This window comes from Nomascus leucogenys, chromosome 15 (genome assembly GCF_006542625.1).
Source record: "Nomascus leucogenys isolate Asia chromosome 15, Asia_NLE_v1, whole genome shotgun sequence".
Lineage (NCBI taxonomy): Eukaryota > Metazoa > Chordata > Mammalia > Primates > Hylobatidae > Nomascus > Nomascus leucogenys.
Window position 1 is genome coordinate 106,327,165 of NC_044395.1, and position 20,698 is coordinate 106,347,862.

Consider the following 20,698-nt stretch of genomic DNA (forward strand, 5'->3'; position numbering starts at 1 on the left):
GAGACCAGCCTGGCCAACATGGTGAAACCCCGTCTCTACTAAAAATACAAAAAGTGGCCGGGCGCGGTGGCTCACGCTTGTAATCCCAGCACTTTGGGAGGCCAAGGCAGGCGGATCACGAGGTCAGGAGATCGAGACCACGGTGAAACCCCATCTCTACTAAAAATACAAAAAATTACCGGGCGTGGTGGCGGGCGCCTATAGTCCCAGCTACTCGGAGAGGCTGAGGCAGGAGAATGGCGTGAACCCGCGAGGCGGAGCTTGCAGTGAGCCGAGATTGCGCCATTGCACTCCAGCCTGGGCGACAGAGTGAGACTCCGTCTCAAAAAAAAAAAAAAAAAAAAAAAATACACAAAGTAGCCGGGCATGGTGGCATGCGCCTGTAATCCCAGCTACTTGGGAGGCTGAGGCAGGAGAATTACTTGGACCTGGGAGATGGAGGTTGCAATGAGCTGAGATCACACCACTGCACTCCAGCCTGGGCAACAGAGAAAGACTCCATCCCCCTTCCAAAAAGAAAAAAATATATATATATACACATATATATACACACACACACACACACACACACACACACACACACACATCCTAGAATACCACAGAGAAGTAAAAAAATATATACATTTTTACTATTTAATCTCCATTGTATTTGACATATACATTTACTTATTCCACGAAGCTAAAGAGTTGAAGGACTTCAGAAAAACTCCTTGGTCTTGGATTTACCAATGAAGTTCAGGAACCTCAGGTTCCCTCTTTTCACTGAATGCCAGTCAGAATAATACCCTGAGATGCCTTTCACATGTTTAAGAAGTAAGAGTGCTATAGCTTTAGTAGCCAAAAAATCTGTGCTATATAACTGAAGATGAGCCAGAACAATTCCATCTCTGTGTAAACATCTTAGAGAAAACACCACATGTGTACAGAATTTCAGGGCACATTATAAGAGTGAAAAATCTAGAAAGTTAAATGTTCATCAATCGGGAACAGACAACAAGACATATGAATGACTATTAGAATACTATGTAACAACAGAAATAAATCAAATCAATCAAACTATATCAACATGGACTTATAATACTGAATTTTAAAAGTTATATGATGATCCATATGCATATGACCCCATTTGTATAAACACAACTCTTTTTTTTTTTTTTTTTTTTTTTTTGAGACGGAGTCTCGCTCTGTTGCCCAGGCTGGAGCGCAGTGGCACAATCTCGGCTCACTGCAAGCTCTGCCTCCCGGGTTCCCACCATTCTCCTGCCTCAGTCTCCCAAGTAGCTGGGACTACAGGCGCCCGCCACCATGCCCGGCTAATTTTTTTTGTATTTTTAGTAGAGACAGGGTTTCAATGTGTCAGCCAGGATGGTCTCGATCTCCTGACCTCGTGATCTGCCCACCTCAGCCTACCAAAGTGCTGGGATTACAGGCGTGAGCCACCGCACCCGGCATAAACACAACTCTTAAAATACAAAACAGTATTTTACTAATATATTAAGCTATAAAAGATAAAGTACAACCATATAAACCAAAGTCATAAGAGCAGATGCCTCTCTGTGAAGTGGGAAAGATAATTAAAGGGGTCAAAGGAACTTCAACTTTATTTGAAATGTTTCATTTTCAAAAATCTGTTGGGAGGCCAGGCATGGTGGCTCACATCTGTAATCCCAACACTTTGAGAGGCCAGGGTGGGAAGATCGCTGGAGGCCAGGAATGCAAGGCCCATCTGGGCAACATAGTGAGACCACATCTCAAAAACAAATACATTAATTAATTAATTAAAAAACAATTAGGGCCAGGAGTGGTGGTGCACACTTATAATCCCAGCACTTTGGGAGGCTGAGGCGGGAGGATCCCTTGAGCTCAGGAGCTCCAGACCAGCCTCAGCAATCTAGTGAGACCTTATTGCTACAAAAAATTAAAAAATTAGCCAAGCACGATGGTACACGCCTATAGTCCCAGCTATTTAGGAGGCTGAGGTGGGAGGATCTCTTGAGCCTGGAAAGTCAAGGCTTCAGTGAGCTGTGATCCTGCTATTGCACTCCAGCCTGGGTGACAGAGGAAGACCCTGACTCGAAAAATAAAATACAATAAACTTGTTGAGACAAATGGGGCAAAACAACTCAATTTGTTGAGGCAAATAGGGCAAAATGTCAACAACTATTAAATTTTGGTTGTGGACGCACAAATGCATGTTATATATATGCCTGTATAGATACTACTTTAAAATTTCTGGGCATATGTTTCCAAGTATTTTTAAAATTTCTCACAATAGGAAGGAAGGAAGCAAACGAAAGCAAACAACTGGGAACACAAAGGAAAGAACATTTACGTGCTTTCCCACAATCTTAAGCCTTGACCAACATAGTATGGGGGAGGTCATAATTGGCTAAAGTTAAATACTTGGGGATGTGGAGTCCCACTAAATTCCAGAGGCAGGCAGAAAGTCTACATTCTGTTTATTTGGAATTCCTGACATAAAAGATTATGCCCACAGAAACATGTCCTGAGTCTTGATGAATCAAGTTCATACCATGTAAAGCCTAAGCTACTGCACTGGTGAAACCATTCTGCAGGCAGCTATTGAGTGACATACGGTCACATAAACTTTGTACCCCACAAAGGCAGAGACTCTAAAGCCATGGGATTCCTGAGTTCAAACTAGGAACAGTCTGTCTGCACAGATGAAACATGCAAACACATGCCCAGGCCCAAGCATTTCTCTTCAATGCCATCTTGATGCCATATAACATCTTACCCTGAAAACAAGAAAGACTTAATTTTAAGTCTCATACTACCCCTCACTATCTAGACTCCTTCCTCCCTGCCCTAGTCAATGTTTACTAAAATCCCCTTCATCCTTCATAATTTTAATGTCAGGTTAGATAAATGTCTGAGAAAGGCCTGTGGCAAATTTCTAGCTTTTACAAGAGATATCTGACAAAGGAGATTAAAATGTATTTTGGTGTTTCCCTTTCTGTCAGAGCTGCATGCACCTCCCAGAAAACCCTGGACCTGCTATCACAAGTTAGGGATGCGGGTAAACAAGTGAGCAGGGCGGTGTAAGCACACACCTTTTTAAGACCAACTCTGTTGCTGGTCATCATGAAGAACACACAAAAACCTGCAAGCTTCTCTATATGCCCCTTGGGGTATGGGAAACCAGGAAATAGTATTGCAGTCAACACTAAGCGCCGGGCCCTTGTCCCATACAAAACCATCTATCTTCCTCTTTACTCTCCTCACCCCTGTCTTCAATGCCAGATTGTTTTCAAAAGCAGATTTTTTATTGTCACTTACCTGCTCTAAAGCTTTAGTGGCTCCTCGCTGACTATGCTGAGATAGACTCCTTGGTCTTCAAAGCCCTCCTCGATCTGCATCTGTCTGTCATCTACCCCTCTGCGCTTGTCTCCCACTGCTCTCCATACCCATCACTTTGTACATGTGTTTTAAACACATCCCTACATTTAAACCTTCTGCTCATACTGCCCCCACTATCTAGACTCCTTCCTCCCTGCCCTAGTCAATGTTTACTAAAATCCCCTTCATCCCTCATCTCCCAATTCAAGTACTTTCTCAAATAATTCACCTCCCTCCTTTTTTTTTTGAGACAGGGTATCACTCTGTCACCCAAGCTAGAGTGCAGTGGTGCAATCCCAGCTCACTGCAACCTCCGCCTCCAGGGTTCAAGCGATTCTCCTGCCTCAAAACTCCCAAGTAGCTGGGATTACAGGCGTGCACCACCATGTCCGGCTAATTTTTGTATTTTCAGTAGAGACGGGGTTTCACCATATTGGCCAGGCTGGTCTCAAACTCCTGGCCTCAAGTGATCCACCTACCTTGGCCTTTCAAAGTGCTGGGATTACAGGCATGAGCCACCACGTCTGGCCAATAATCCCCTTTTCTGAGAAGTCTTTTCTAATCTCACTAACCTGATTATGATCTCCTCTTCAGAAGCCCCATGGCACTTTGTTTCTCTCTTATTCTGTTACAGTTCTTCTGCTCAATCTCCTGCCCTCCGCAGGATGCTCTACCATTATTCACTCCACTTGAGGATAGGTTTAAAATTCAGCCCACCAGGGGCCAACTCAAAATCTACAAGCCAAGTATACCTGTTCTATTCCCACTCAACACTTTCCCTGAATCTGAATCCCCATAGTGCATTATTAGTAGGTGCCTCTGACAGCAAGAACACACACAGTTTCTTCATCTTTATGTAAAATATATTGACGCTCTGCTGTAGAAGGTATGCAGTAACTCCATATTAATTAAAGAAACAAAGGGCTACTTGAATATATCTGACTCGGACTATTCGACTGTCAGCTCCTTAAGAGTAGGGACTACCTTAAAATCCCTCTGAGAGACTTAAGCACCTCCGAATCCTTGCACTTCACTAAAGAGTACCTTGCACAAAAGGTACAGAATTACAACTCAATTTGTTAACTAGGACTCAAAGTATCTTTGGCTTTGAGAAGATACCCACTCAATCGTCAGAATGGCACTTCCAAAATTCCTAAAAACCTTTTGTCTGATTTCTGCAACTCCAGGAAAGCACCCAACTTCTGCAAATCTACATAGCACAGTACTCGGGGCACTAAGAAATTGATGGTTTCATGCAGGGGAAATATAACTGCAGCCAAAACAAAGCCAGGGTGGGCGGGCTTCCAAGTTGGTAAAATGTAAAAAAAAAAAAAAATTCCTCCACTGGCCTGTGGAAGATCCAAGTGGGTGCAGGCCTTCTCCTTTGTTAGCCTCTGCAAGGCTCTAGCCTTGGGGCCAACAGGATTAGCACAGCCATTTCATGCTCTGAAAAGTCAGAAAAGGAGAGATAGGGAGCTTTTCACTCTAGGAAATGCCTCGTAGTCAGAGACGGTTTTGTTTCTGTTCAAAAGATAAGTGGGGATGCTGAGGTTAAAAAGCAAAAATTCCAACAATGGTTAATGAAAGGTTTGGAAACAATGTACAGAATTAGGCAATGGAATAAACTCCAAGAAGAGAAGAGCAGGTGCCAGAGAATCAGCACTAGATGTTTTCATGCATTCAAAAATTTCCATGTATTTAAAATGTCATCAGGACGCCCTGTGAGCAGACTTGATGCAGCAATTAGAGAATGCAGGCTTATCCCTCTTGGCACAAAATACCCACAAATAAGCTCCTAGTATAAAAGTCAAAACAAAGTAGAAAGAAAAGCTTTACCAAAAAAGTTGAGCAGTTGCTGCATTTCCCTGGATTTAATAATTAACTATGCACCTTCCTGAGATGGTCTAAACTAAACTCAAATACTGTATTCAAACACACAGAGCTCCCAGGACCCAATTTGGGTTTTGTACCTTGGGTCTACAGATAGGCTTCAGGTGGTTCAAGAAACCCCTGAAATAGCAAATAAAATTCTGCATGTGTTCATGAGTGTGTTATTACATTAATATTTTTAATTTTCTATATTTTATGATGCTTTGACATCTTGGGGGCTTTGCAGATAAGCAACTGTACCTCCCAGGGTTAGTTACTTCCTAGAGATGGCAAACAACTTGCCTTTGATATGCAAACCAACCAATCCAGAGTCCATACCCTCACTACCTCCTTTATTAAACACCAAAACAAGGCCAGGCGCGGTGGCTCACACCTGTAATCCAAGCACTCTGCGAGGCCAAGGCGGGCGGATCACGAGGTCAAGAGTTTGAGACCATCCTGGCCAACAGGGTGAAACCCCGTCTCTACTAAAAATACAAAAATTAGCCAGGCATGGTGGTGGGTGCCTGTAATCCCGGCTACTCAGGAGTCTGAGGCAGGAGAATCACTTGAACCCGGGAGGCGGAGGTTGCAGTGAGCCGAGATCGCGCCACCGCACTCCAGCGTGGCGACACAGTGAGATTCCCTCTCAAAAAATACAAATAAAAAATAAAAAAAATAAACACCAAGACAATATTCCCCAGCCCTAAATCACCCCAGGGCCAAGTATGGACAACTAGTGCCCACATATACAGCCCAGAGCCTGCCAAAATTATTCAAACTGATCCAATCCTAAACTTACTTAGCTTCACCCATCCCTTCCCCTAGAAACTCCAATAAAGGCTCATGCTCCTCCCTGCCCTCCTTCTGCCTCCTGGCTTCCTGGTACTTCCCCATGTGGCCTTGTGTTGTGTGGCATGGCACACGCTCATCTCTTGGGAACTGTAAGGAACAAACTATCCTTTCAACGGCAATCATCTCTTCATCTTTTGTCCTTACCATATTGGAATAAAAACAAAATCCTGGGCACACGTTACTACAGTTACATGTACATATTTTTTTCTGAGTGTAGGGTCTAAGTTTTTACCATACTTTCTCAGAGAGCTCTAAAGATTAAATCTTAATCTCTAAAGATTAAAAGCTAGTGACCTAAATGTTTCAGGTAACTTTGGGGCTCAACAGGCTAAGATATATCACAGAGGAAGCCTCTCTAGGGAGCATGCAAAGTCAGGTGGTTATTCTTAGAGAGTGCAAGGAGGAAAAGTGGACATTGCATAGGGCTTTATTTACTTTTGATTTTTCCTGGCTCTTTGCAGTGTAAGGTATCATCAGGCAAGGAGGTAGAAAGGAAAAAGGTTCATCCATGCCCAAAATAGCGATGCTCATGATAAATTAGCACTTCTAATAAGTAACACAGAACTTCTGAAATGTATACATACAATCTTGCTTAAACATTCACAGAAATTGTGCGACTGTCCATGCTATGTTCTATAAAAAACAACTAGCATGCTGTGCCAACCAGCGACAGTATCAGCAGCAAAGAGATAAAGCCTTGGCCTTCAACCTCACTAAGGCTGACAAAGATACACAGATTTGGGATCTAGACTAAAGTACAGAGTCTTGAGACATGCCTAGAATAAAGAATAGTGATCTCAAAACAGAAAGCTTTTTGATGGCTGAGTGAGAACTGAATATTAAACAGATATTTATCAAACAGTACTGTGGAAGATGTATATAAAATGGTAATAAGATGTACTTCTTGCTTGGTTGGAGCCTACAGTCCAGTTGGGGAGATAAGACTGCCATCAAAAGCATTATAAATGAGGCCAGGTGTGGTGGCACACGCCTGTAGTCCCAGCTACTTGGGAGGCTATGGCAGGAGAATCACTTGAAACCAGGAGGCGGAGGTTGCAGTGAGCCGAGATCGCGCCACTGCACTCTAGCCTGGGCAACACAGGGAGACTCTGTCTAAAAAAAAAAAAGGCAATGTGAGTATCTAATGAGGGGACCAACCACAGCCACAGCCATTTAGGAAGGGGCCACTGGGCACCAATGGCCACCTGAGAAGGAGCAGGAAATTTACAGAGTACAGAGAAGCTAGGGCTTAAAGCATGTGGAAAGGAGAATGGTTCAGGATAGAAAGAGGTTACTGCTCAAAGTGGATTCAGGGGTCAAGCGCTAATACCAGTTCAGTGGGAGGCAAAGGCTTATACAAAGAATAATAGAGATCAGGTTGAAAAAAGATAAGGAACTTGTCATCTGTGTGGCAGGAAAGAGAAATCTTTTGACATTTTTGAGTAAGTAAATTACACAGTGGATAGCTTTCAAATTTTTATTTTTATCAAAGTACTACCTACCCATAATTTTTAAAGTTAAAAAGTATTCAAGGCTAATAAAGTTAAATGGCAGCCACCAGCCCCATGACCCACCCTCCTTGATTTCTGTTCTCCAGAGGCAATCACTTTTCAAAACTTTTTTGTTTTTCTTCTGATAATTAACCATCATATTTCTAAAATTACTAATGTTTCTTTTTCTTTCTTTTTTTTTTTTTGAGATGGAGTCTCGCTCTGTTGCCAGGCTGGAGTGCAGTGGCGTGATCTTGGCTCGCTGCAACCTTCGCCTCCCAGGTCCAGGCGATTCTCCTGCCTCAGCCTCCTGATACCTGGGACTAAGGCGCGTGCCACCACACCTGGCTAATTTTTGTATTTTTAGTAGAGAAGGGGTTTCACCGTGTTGGCAAGGCTGGTCTCAAACTCCTGACCTCAAGTGATCTGCCCACCTCAGCCTCCCAAACTGTTGGGATTACAGGTGTGAGCCACTGCACTAGGCCTATTACTGATTTGTCAATTTCCGCTATTATCTACTGATTTCCTATGATGGGAGATGATTTGTCCCTACCCTCTTTTCTCCTCCATCCTTCCAAAATAGCTACATCCTATGTTTGGGTTAATGTAAATTATTTACAGTATTATAATTATGTAAATATTCACAAATACAGGAATGGTATAATAAAGTAATATTTCCTTTCATATGCAATTTTGTTTCTGCTAGAAGAGAAATGTTCTTGTCATCACTTACTAGTCATCACTCGCTTTTTCCCATTCTCTTTTTACAACGAATATATACTTTTGTCTAATTCCTTTACTGTTACTCTCTGTTACTCTTTTTTTTTTTTTTTTGGGACGGAGTCTCACTCTGTTGCCCAGGCTAGAGTGCACTGGCATGATCTCAGTTCACTGCGACCTCTGCCTCCTGGGTTCAAGCGATTCTCCTGCCTCAGCCTCCCGAGTAGCACACCACCATACCTGGCTAATTTTTGTAGTTTTAGTAGAGATGGGATTTCACCATGTCAGCTAGGCTGGTCTCAAACTCCTGACCTCAAGTGATCCTCCCAAAGTGCTAGGATTATAGGCGTGAGCCACTGCGCCTGGCCCTTTTACTGTTAGTTTAGAAGAGATTTGGGAGAGAGTAGAGATAAACACACATGTCCATTCTTTCATGTTTCCCAGAAGTCTAGGGCCACATACTGGCAAGTATTTCTGGTGTGGGAAGATTGTAAGCAGGGAACAACCAGTCAGGAAACTGCTATGAAAGCATAATGGCGTCAATCAGGGCTAGAATAGTGAGAAGAGATCCTGGAATCTTCAGTTTACTTAGGAAAACATGGTTGCTATTCTTCCAGGGCATAGGATGGTGACAGGTATATTGGAAACCCTCACACATTTGTTGAATGAAGAAATGGTCAAACAACAGCTGCCTTCTTTGGGTGGTTCTGTGAATTATAAGAACAATGGATGATAAAGAATATGCAGCAAGCAGTGCGTGGTGGGACCAATCACTAATATAAAAAAAAGTGGCCGGGCACGGTGGCTCACGCTTGTAATCCCAGCACTTTGGGAGTCCGAGGCGGGCGGATCACGAGGTCAGGAGATCGAGACCATCCTGGCTAACATGGTGAAACCCCGTCTCTACTAAAAATACAAAAAAAAAAAATTAGCTGGGTGTGGTGGCGGGCGCCTGTAGTCCCAGCTACTCGGAGAGGCTGAGGCAGAAGAACGGCGTGAACCCGGGAGGCGGAGCTTGCAGTGAGCCGAGATTGCGCCACCGCACTCCAGCCTGGGCGACAGAGCGAGACTCCGTCTCACAAAAAAAAAAAAAAAAAAAAAAAAAGTGGGGAGGGGTGGCGGGCAGCATGGTGGCTCACACTGGTAGTCCCAAGCACCTTAGGAGGTGCCAAGGCAGGAGGATGGCTTGAGCCCAGGTGTTTGAGAACAGCCTAGGCAATATAGTGAGACCTCATTTCTTAAAAAAAAAAGAAAAAAGAAGAGGAAGGAGGCCCAAGCATTACCCTTGGCTCAATGTAACTCTGAACTCCTGGGCTTATGGAATCCTCCCACCTCAGCCTCCTAGTAGCACAAGCATCACTCTTTTTTTTTTTTTGAGATGGAGTCTGGCTCTGTCACCCAGGCTGGAGTGCAGTGGCGCGATCTCGGCTCACTGCAAGCTCCGCCTCCCGGGTTCACGCCATTCTCCTGCCTCAGCCTCCCGAGTAGCTGGGACTACAGGCGCCTGACACCACGCCCGGCTAATTTTTTGTATTTTTAGTACAGATGGGGTTTCACCGTGTTAGCCAGGATGGTCTCGATCTCCTGACCTCGTGATCCGCCTGTCTCGGCCTCCCAAAGTGCTGGGATTACAGGCGTGAGCCACCGCGCCCGGCCACAAGCATCACTCTTAAAGAAAAGGAAGGCCAGGGCCGGGCGCAGTGGCTCGCGCCTGTAATCCCAGCACTTTGGGAGGCCGAGGTGGGTGAATCACAAGGTCAGGAGATCGAGACCATCCTAGCTAACACCGTGAAACCCCGTCTCTACTTAAAAAAAAAAAAATTAGCCGGGCGTGGTGGCAGGCGCCTGTAGTCCCTGATACTCAGGAGGCTGAGGCAGGAGAATGGCATGAACCTGGGAGGCGGAGCTTGCAGTGAGCCGAGATCACGCCACTGCACTCCGGCCTGGACGACAGGCTCCGTCTCAAAAAAAAAAAAAAAAAAAAAGGAAGGCCAGCCACAGTGACTCAAGCCTGTAATCCCAGCACTTTGGGAGGCCAAGGCAGGTGGATCACCTGAGGTCAGGAATTCGAGACTAGCCTGGCCAACATGGCAAAACCCCGTCTCTACTAAAAATACAAAATTAGCTGGGTGTGGTGGTCTATGCCTGTAATCCCAGCTACTCGGGAGGCTGAGGCAGGAGAATCACTTGAACCTGGGAGGCGGAGGTTGCAGGGAGCCGAAATCACGCCACTGAACTCCAGCCTGGGTGACAAGAGGGAAACTCCACCTTAAAAAAACAAAAAGAAGATGTAATAAAATATTAGATTTAGTTAGTTTAGGCTTTACAGTTATATCTATATCTAATGTATTTTCATTGAATATGGTAAAATGTGTTTTATGCTGAACTCTCTGGCTCCTAATCTTCCCTTCCTCCAAAATGAAATCATTGTTTTTATAACAGAATTTTTTATTTCTCTGAATGTGTTAGGAATAGAGTACCTTGGGAATGACAGTAAGGAGTTAAAAAAAAAAAAAAGAAATAGAATTCTTAGATTACAACATAACAGACTGTAAAAGAAACATTGGGGACAGCAACTATGAAAAGAAGGTATGGCTCCTAACTTGAGAAGAATGACAATCTTGAAGGAGAGAGAAAATATGTACACCTGTTATATGTGTAATATGTATGAAAATTACATGAATGTACATTATATGAAAATATGTACAATGAAAATACTATAAACTAGGCACAATTTAAGTATGTTATCTTCAGAGTAAAATGAATCTAAGAATAAGATACAGCAACATATATTTCTTTCTTTTTCTCTTTTTTTAGAGATAGGGTCTCACTCTGTTGCCCCAGGGTGGAGTGCAGTGGTACAATCATTGCTCACTGCAGTCTCGAACTCCTGGGCTCAAGCAAACCTCCTGTCTCAGCCTTCTGAGTAGCTAGGATTATAGGCCCAAACTACCATGCCCAGCTAACATTTTTTTTTTTTTTTTTGTAGAGATATGGTCTCACTATGTTGCTCCGACTGGTCTCGAACTCCTGGCCTCGGACAGTCCTCCTGACTTGGCCTCCCCAAGTGCTGGCATTACAGGAATGAGCCACTGTGCCCAGTCTATTTCATTTTAAAAATTTACAATCATCTAATATCCATACTTGCATTCTGATATAACTGAGCATTGTGTAGCAAGATACTTTATACATTAATCAGTTATATAAATAAGACTTGTATTATCTTCCTTAGAGCTAAAGAAAACATGCCAAGTGCTAAAATAAGTGCTCTAAAAGCTTTCATTCAAGACTGGGCACCATGGCTCACGCCTATAACCCGAGCACTTTGGAGGCCAAGGTGGGAGGATCACTTGAGCCAGGAGTTCAAGACCAGCCTGAGCAACATAGGGAGACCCCATCTCTACAAAAAATTTTTTTAAAAAATTAGCCAGGTATGGCACCGTGGGCCTGTGGTCCTAGCTACTCAGAAGGCTAAAGTGGGCAGATTGCTTGAGCCCAGGAGTTGGGTGCTTGCAGTGAGCCATGTCTGTACCACCGTACTCCAGCCTGGGTGACAAGGTGAGACTCTGTCTCAAAAAAATAAAATAAAAAGCTCCCATTCTATCTTCACAACCACCCTAAAGGAAGTTTGTTTACTCATCAGACAAATATTTATTATCTACTACATGCCAGACAATGAACAAAACAGACAAAAATTCCCACTTTCATGGAAATTGCATTCTAGAGGCAGGAGGAGAAAGAACTAGTAAGTTCACCACACAGTATGTTAAATTATGGTAAGATCCATGGAGAAATATAAAACAGGGAAGAAGAATGGAAAATGTTGCATGGAAGACTGGCGATTTCTGATAGGGTAGTTGCTGAAAGAATTTACTGAATCCCTATCTAATAGATGAGGAGGAAATTGAGGCTCAGATCAAGTTAAACCATTTGCCCATGGTCTCCAGGTTAGTAAGAGTTTAGATGAAATTTGAATTCATGCCAGATGCAGTGGCTCACGCCTGTAATCCCAACACTTTGGGAGGCTCAGGCGGGCGGATCACTTGAAGTCGGGAGTTCAAGACCAGCCTGGCCAACAGGGCAAAACCCCATCTCTACTAAAAAATATAAAAATTCGGCCAGGCACGGTGGCTCACGCCTGTAATCCCAGCACTTTGGGAGGCCGAGGCAGGAGGATCACGAGGTCAGGAGATCGAGACCATCCTGGCTAACACGGTGAAACCTCATCTCTACTAAAAATACAAAAAATTAGATGGGCATGGTGGTGGGCACCTGCAGTCCCAGCTACTCGGGAGGCTGAGACAGGAGAATGGGGTAAACCTGGGAGGTGGAGGTTGCAGTGAGCCAAGATCGCCCCACTGCACTCCAGCCTGGGCAAGAGTAATATTCCTTTAAGAGTAATTTGGCATTTCCCCCAAAAGGGTTAAGAAATAACTTTCTTTCTGTTTTTTTTTTTTTTTTTTTTTTTTTTTTTTTAGACAGAGTCTTGCTCTGTTGCCAGGCTGGAGTGCAGTGGCGTGATCTCGGCTCACTGCAACCTCCACCTCCCAGGTTCAAGCAATTCTCCTGCCTCAGCCTCCTGAGTAGCTGGGACTACAGGCACGCGTCACCACGCCCAGCTCATTTTTTGTATTTTAGTAGAGATGGGGTTTCATCATGATGGCCAGGATGGTCTCAATCTCCTGTACTCATGATCTGCCCACCTTGGCCTCGCAAAGTGCCAGGATTAGAGGCGTGAGCCACCGTGCCTGGCCAGGAATAACTTTCTACTTCAGGATTTGTTGCCTCATTTCACATCCACATTAATTTTTACAAAAGAGTTGTGAATGGCCTAAGATCTTTGGTTGACGTTATATTCTTGGAAAAGCTGAGAAGAGATTAAAATAATAATTAGCCAGAGATAGTCAAAGGACACATTGTGGAGCAACATTCAGTCTATGAGAAGGTTCTGTGCAAATCCTGGACAAGTCTTACCTCCTCCTTCACTGCTGCTGTGACTGCTTCTAGTTAGTTCAACAAGAAGTATTTATTTTATGTCCCAAGGGTGCCTAGCGCAACTCAGATGTTCTTTAGCAACTCCTTTTATTAAACTGAGATGGATCCTTTTCAGCCACCTGAGCCTGTCTCTCAGCATTGAGGTGTTCTTGTCACTGGAACATCTAAAGTTGGCAGTCCCAGCTTGTCTCAAGTAGTTCAGCTACTGCAAATAACCTGGGTGCTAGGACATCTATTTAATTTTATTCCTTTGGACTACAGATAATATCTTTTTCAAATGAAGTTACAGCACTTTACCAATTTTTCCTACTTAAATTCTGGAAGGAACACAGCGGTAAGCACCACACACTCACCTGTCAAGTGGACAGAGGTTAAATGACTCACTCAAATTGTATAGAGAATTACTGAAGGAGTCAGGAGAACAACCTGTCAACTTCTAGTTTATTTTCTAAAACACAAGATCAGTAGTTCTCAATCTCTTTGTGTTCACAACATACATTTGAATACTAGATTTCTTAGCAATTTGAAGGAATCAAAAGACTGATAGAACAGTAAAGTCAGCAATAATAAAAACACAATCACTTACAATAAGACAATGTCTCCTAGTCCTTATCTGGTGGCCTTTGGAACTACGTCACTGAGTCGCTGAGCAGAGCTGCTCTCCCTGCCCTGTCACCTGCTCACCAGGCGAGCTCCACACACGCTCCAGGAGACACAGGCTTGCTCTTTGGTACTGGTCTCTCACCTCTTGCTCATACCAACTCGTATCCCACTCCAGAACACAGTGTGACTTCCTCAACCTCAAGTCAACCTGATATTACAGTCACAGTTTTAGTAAAGGTCTATTTTACACACTGATCAAAACTTGTTGGCATACAAGGGTGCTAGATCATGTTAGGAAAGTCAGTCTGCCTGCCTTCAGCAAAGCAAAGCCTCCTCAATTAAGAGGTCAACTTGAATTTAGTGGTTAATTAATACTTCAACGCAACATCACTGGAAAATAAGCAATTGACAAGTAGTGCCAAAGGCACTCATTAAAGACTACATCCTCCTGTATCATGTCAGCATGACAGCCTCTGTGATAGCCAGGAAGAGACAACTGACCTCATCAAAGGAAGCTAAAGCTGGAAAGACACTGCAATACCCCCAAAAAAGCTTGCTGAGGAAAAGAAGGCTGTGTACATCTGGTTTGAGTGGCAGGAACTTTAGGTGTGTTTAAGTGACACAGAGAGAAGTAGAGAGGTGATAACTTGCATTTTTGTAACACATTTCTCTGATAGGATGAGTATTGTATTGACATCTTTGGATAAAGCCCTAACATAAAACAAAGTTAATTCTTCCTGTTACTTGTGGGGGAAACTGTCACAGAGTGATATAATGATCAGTGATAAAGAATCAGAAAAAATCCAGGATTTCTGGAGGTAGAATAGCAATAGTAAGTATTGAAAAGGCAGAAAAATAATGGATCCTTTAAGGATTCTTTTTTTTTTTTTTTTTTTTTGAGACGGAGTCTCACACTGTTGCCCAGGCTGGAGTGCAGTGGTGTGATCTCGGCTCACTGCAAGCTCCGCCTCCCAGGTTCATGCCATTCTCCTGCCTCAGCCTCCCAAGTAGCTGGGACTACAGGTGCCCGCCACCACACCTGGCTAACTTTTTCTATTTTTAGTGGAGGTGGTGTTTCACCGTGTTAGCCAGGATGGTCTCGATCTCCTGACCTTGTGATCGGCCCGCCTCAGCTTCCCAAAGTGCTGGGATTACAGGCGTGAGCCACCGCGCCCGGACCGGATCCTTTAAGGATTCGCAAAGAAGGTAATTTAATTTTTCGTGTTAAAAATTCCCAACACTTAGTGTAGGACTTAGCACATAGTAGCACTCAAGAAGCACATTCTAGGCCGGGTGTGGTGGCTCACACCTGTAATCCCAGCACTTTGGGAGGCCGAGACGGGTGGTCACGAGGTCAGGAGATTGAGACCATCTTGGCTAACACGGTGAAACCCCATTTCTACTAAAAATACAAAAAATTAGCCGAGCGTGTTGGCGGGCGCCTGTAGTCCCAGCTACTCGGTAGGCTGAGGCAGGAGAATGGCGTGAACCCAGGAGGCGGAGCTTGCAGTGAGCTGAGATCGCCACACTGCACTCCAACCTGGGGGACACAGCGAGACTCCGTCTTGAAAAAAAAAAAAAGAAGTATATTCCAATGAATACACACAAACTTGAAAACAGTACTATATTACTCCTTAGAATAGCAATGAGGAGTTCCCTGAACTTTTACTGGTTCAGGGTGCTGCCCTGATTTAGGAAGAAAAAAAAAGAGTAGCAATAAATGCGGTGGTAAAATCAGTCAGTTTGATATTTTTCCTGGTTGATTAATTTCATTATTAAGTTAGTAAATATTAGAACCACCGGAGGAAAATACTTTCAAATGAATAAGCAAATAAATAAATTATTATCAGGTATATGATCAATACAAACAGGTCTATTCATATACTTCTCAACATAAACAGAGGCCCAATTTCTACCCTTGTTCTATTTTTTGAGACAGAGTCTTGCTCTGTCGCCCAGGCTGGAGTGCAGTGGTGCGATCTCGGCTCACTGCAACCTCCACCTCTCAGGTTCAAGCGATTCTCCTGCCTCAGCCTCCCGAGCAGTTGGGACTACAGGCACGTGCCACCACGCCTGGCTGACTTTTTGTATTTTTAGTGGAGTCGGCGTTTCACAATGTTGGCCAGGCTGGTCTTGAACTCCAGACCTCAGGTGATCCACCCACCTTGGCCTCCCAAAGTGCTGGGATTACAAGCATGAGCCACGGCACCTGGCCTCTACCCTTGTTCTTAAGCACCTATACTATACTGTCTGTTGGACAGAGGGGGACATCCAAAAGGATTAGTACTCATTCTGGATTTTCCCTACGGCTAGCAGGTAAGGTTAAGTTCAAGGAAAGAAATACAGTACTGGTTCACTGACGGCAGCTAACCCACATCAGAGCCAGAACACTGAAAAAAAACGGCCGGGCACGGTGGCTCATGCCTGTAATCCCAGCACTTTGGGAGGTCGAGGCGGGCGGATCACGAGGTCAGGAGATCGAGACCATCCTGGCTAACACGGTGAAACCCCATCTCTACTAAAAATACAAAAAATTAGCCAGGTGAGGTGGCAGGCGCCTGCACTCCCAGCTACGCGGGAGGCTGAGGCAGGAGAATGGTGTGAACCCTGGGAGGCGGAGCCTGCAGTGAGCCGAGATCGCGCCACTGCATTCTAGCCTGGGCGACAGCAAGACTCTGTCACAAAAAAAAAAAAATCAAGATAGTCGAAAGAGAAAGAACACAGTGTGCACTTGAGAAATGGACATTTTAAGGCTCAGCCTGAGAAAGTCCGCATATACCTATAGCATGAGGAGGATGACCTTATGTTCCCATGGGATCAACCTGAGTACTTGGAGAGGAGATGAAAGGAGAAAATGAGTGAGGTGAATTGAATACGTCTTAAGCTGAAAAACAGTCTTATCAATAGAAAAAAAATTAAAGTATTTTAGGTTCTTCTGCAAAGTAGAATAGCAACCCAACTAACTTCAAACCCTAGTCGGCCTATCTGGCAGGCAGTCTCCAGTGCCCAGTGCTACCTATAACTTGGGATGCAAAGTATGAACTGTGAATAAGAGAAGAATTCAAGTCCTTGGTTTCCTTACAAGACAGTACTTACGGGTGTGTCTCCATGACATTTGCTAACGTTCAACGTTTAAGAACATCAAAGCCAAAAGGGAAGATAGACAAAATATTCAACAGTTTAATGTCCAGGTTCTGGGTTGGAAAAGGAACAGACAAGCGTGCATTTCTTCGAGGGGGTAGACTGGACCTTAATTCCACATGTATTAGTTTGCTATATTCTTTGATTGAGTCTATTTCTCTGTATGCAAAAATCCCCTCCCATCACAGACTATCCAATGAAAAATGAAAATGAGAGACAGAGGAATCCTAGGATAACTCAATTTGTCAAATTCAGAAGGCCCAAGGACTCAAAATTCCAACCCTTTCCTTCAGAGACAGTGCCCCTGAGGCCATTCCCAGTTTGATAATTTGTTATGCTCCCCACACAAAAGTTATGAGTCATATAAAACTGTAAAATGTCAAATAGTCATCTTGCAACCATCATCACTTTGCTCTGGATACAAGAATCCCATAATTTCTTGTCGCATACTTCTTTTCTCCTGTAAGGTCTCAGATTCGGAGAAAGGTGGAACAGGGAACTGTGGCATTCACAAGAAAGAAGGTGAAGAAAGCAGGCAGCTTCAAATAAAGGATATCCTAAAATATCAAGACTAAAATGACTTTTTTTCAGGAATTCTAAACCCTAACAGCTATTCTCCAGGTGTCAGAAAACAACACTGTTCCCCTCCATAGCTGCTGAAAACAATGACTGATGAGTCCACACAAACCAAACCTCCAACACACAGTACCCAGAAATAATAACAGAGAAGAGGAAAAAGTATCCATGAAGTTGAGAGAGGAAATCAGCCACTCAGTGTTTCCTTCAGCACTATTATCTCCAAATCCCATGGCCAATTTCTCTGTTAGTTCCACCCAGTGGCAGCTCAAGAAATTCTATAAATGAGTCTCAGGGTTGGCAGGTGAACGAGTAGGGTGTGCACAAGTTAGGTGACTTGTCTTGAAGCTGCCGGCAGAGCAAGCACACTGTTTTTCACTTAGATGGTGTATTTTTAGGGGTGGCTTGTGGTTAGATAATAGTGGTGAGGAGATACGTAAAGAGTCCCAAGCCAACCGGTGGTGCTGGTACTGCTTCTATCCCATAGGACCTTCATATTCTTCCCAGGTAAGACATAGATTAGAATAGCCAGAAACTTATTCACAGCATGTGCTCCTAAACTGTCCCTGTGGCCTCTCCACCTAGAACATGGGAGTGAAGAAACTGGGCATTTATACAATTTACTTCAGCTTTGCACTGATATTTTCAGTTTTAATTATTTGCAAAATAAGCTATACAACATTTTACCACTTTTCCCCAGTTGCTTCACATCAGCAGAATCCAGAAAAATATTTAGACCAAGAAACACTTTGTGGCTTTTATAAGCTCTCAATTAGCTCCTGTGTTAGCTCTATTAGTTCTGCCTTAAAGAAAATCAAGTTCAAATTCTGCTTAAGGCTGGGTGTGGTGCCTCACACGCCTGTAATTCCAGCACTTTGGGAGGCCAAGGTGGGTGGATCAGCCAGGGGTTCGAAACCAGCCTGGTCAAGATGGTAAAACCTTGTCTCTACTAAAAATACAAAAAAATTAGTTGAGCATGGTGGTGCACGCCTGTAATCCCAGCTACTAGGTAGGCTGAGGCATGAGAATCACTTAAACCTGGGAGACAGAGGTTGCAGTGAGCCAAGATTGCACCACCGCACTCCAGCCTGGGCGAGACTGTCTCAAAAAAAAAAAAAAAAAAAAAAATTTTTTTTTTGGCTTAAATACTGAGACCCACAACAGATAAACGGAGAAAGGTGGGAGGGTGGGAGGATAAAGGGAGAAAGGTGGGAGGGTGGGAGGGGAAAGGGACCCAGGAGTAAAAGTAAAGGCAGAATAGAAGGACAATAGCTCAGTCTCTAGTCACCACAACCTCTAACTCTTATCAGACAAAAAAGGATAAGGCCTAGTTTTCATTAGGGAGAGTCTTTGTCTCTTTAAAGATACTTTTTTTTTTTTTTTTTGAGACAGGATCTTGCTCTGTCACTCAGACTGGAGTGCAGTGATGTGATATCTGCTCAATGCAGCCTCTGCCTCCCAGGCTCTAATGATCCTCCCACCTCAGCCTCCTGAGTAGCTGGAACCGTGGAACTACACGCACACGCTACCATGCTCAGCTAATTTCTGGAAAAAAAAAAAAAAATCTTTTTGTAGAGAGGAGCTCTCACTATGTTGCCCAGGCTGGGCTTTCCTGGGCGCAAGCAATCCTCCCACCTTGGCCTACTGTGCTGGGATTACAGGCTTGAGCCACTGTGCCCAGCCTCTTTGAGGACACATCTTTATTGTACATAGGCTATACCATTTTGAATGCACATGCCTAAGGCAATATCCAGGGTTTACCAACAGCAGAGCCCCCAACCCACCAGCCACTGAGGTGGTTCTAAAAGTACGAGGAAGTCCTAAAAGATTGATTGGTGAGGTCGGGCATAGTGGCTCATGCCTGTAATCCCAGCACTTTGGGAGGCCGAGACGGGTGCATTGCTTGAGGTCAGGAGTTCGAGACCAGCCTGGTCAACATGGCGAAACCCCATCTCTACTAAAAATACAAAAATTACCTGGAGCTAATTTTTGTATTTTAAAAGAATCCTCTACTTTGAAAAGAACCCTGAGACACTATGTGAAGAAGCACAGGTTAGTTTACTGGTGAATTAAAAAAAAAAAAAAAAAAAAAAGAATGACTGGTGAATATACTGAATTTGTCTCTATATGACCTGAGGCCCAATCTATGCAATTCACATTTGGCACCCATAAAATAGTTTTTAACCAATCTCAATAACGCCAAGTAAAAGCTAAGTCCTATGCTTGAGAATAACTGAATTCTTGCTTCTCCCAACCATTGCTATAAGAAAGCATAATATGCCACCGTAATTGGGCACACAAAAATTCCTTGCCTTAGTTTTCAGGAACTTTTCTTCTGAGTTGCTTCTGTTCAAGGAGCTCTGGATTAGAAATGATGCCATGGGTACAGGTTCACTTACAGCCAATTAGTAAGTGCTTGCACAGTTAATTCTGTCAGTCTTACTCCTACACAGAAATACATTTGGCCCCAAGGGGCCCAACCACCCACAGAGCTCTTTTGCACATCTTTTTACCCTCCAGCACAGAAATAGAGGGCTATATCCTAGAAAATACCCAGAGAAAGAGAAAAGGTAGTTTCCCTGATATCCTATGTCTAGGAAACCAGGGTCCAGCTTTTTATTTGAATGTCATTTCTAAATTCATTTCTCTGAATAACCCAAATAATTACCCAAGACAAGATATTTCTTGTTTTTATTCTTTTCTCTTTTTCTATTTTTTGAGATGGAGTTTCACTCTTGTTGCCCAGGCTGGAGTGCAATGGCGCAGTCTCGGCTCACTGCAACCTCCGCCTCCCAGGTTCAAGCGATTCTCCTGCCTCAGCCTCCCGAGTAGCTGGGATTACAGGCATGCACCACCATGCCCGAAGATATTTCTTGAAAGTTCTAAATCTGTACCTTTATATCCTTTGGTATGCTGAAGCTTTCCTCGTATATGTAAGGACACTTTCAAAAGAAGCAATTTGTGCTGGATGCAGTGGCTCACGCCAGTAATCCAAACACTTTGGGAGGCCAAGGTGGTACGATCACTTGAGCCCAAGAGTTTAAGACCAGTCTGGGCAACACAGTGAAACCTTGCCTCTACAAAAAATA

The 20,698-nt window shown here is 43.8% G+C and overlaps 1 protein-coding gene across 7 annotated transcripts in view; it reads right to left on the reverse strand.

The window, feature by feature from the left end:
* Positions 1-20,698, reverse strand: part of AMBRA1 (autophagy and beclin 1 regulator 1) — a 201,094-nt gene that overhangs the window by 62,224 nt on the left and 118,172 nt on the right. The gene's annotated exons all lie outside the window — the stretch shown is intronic.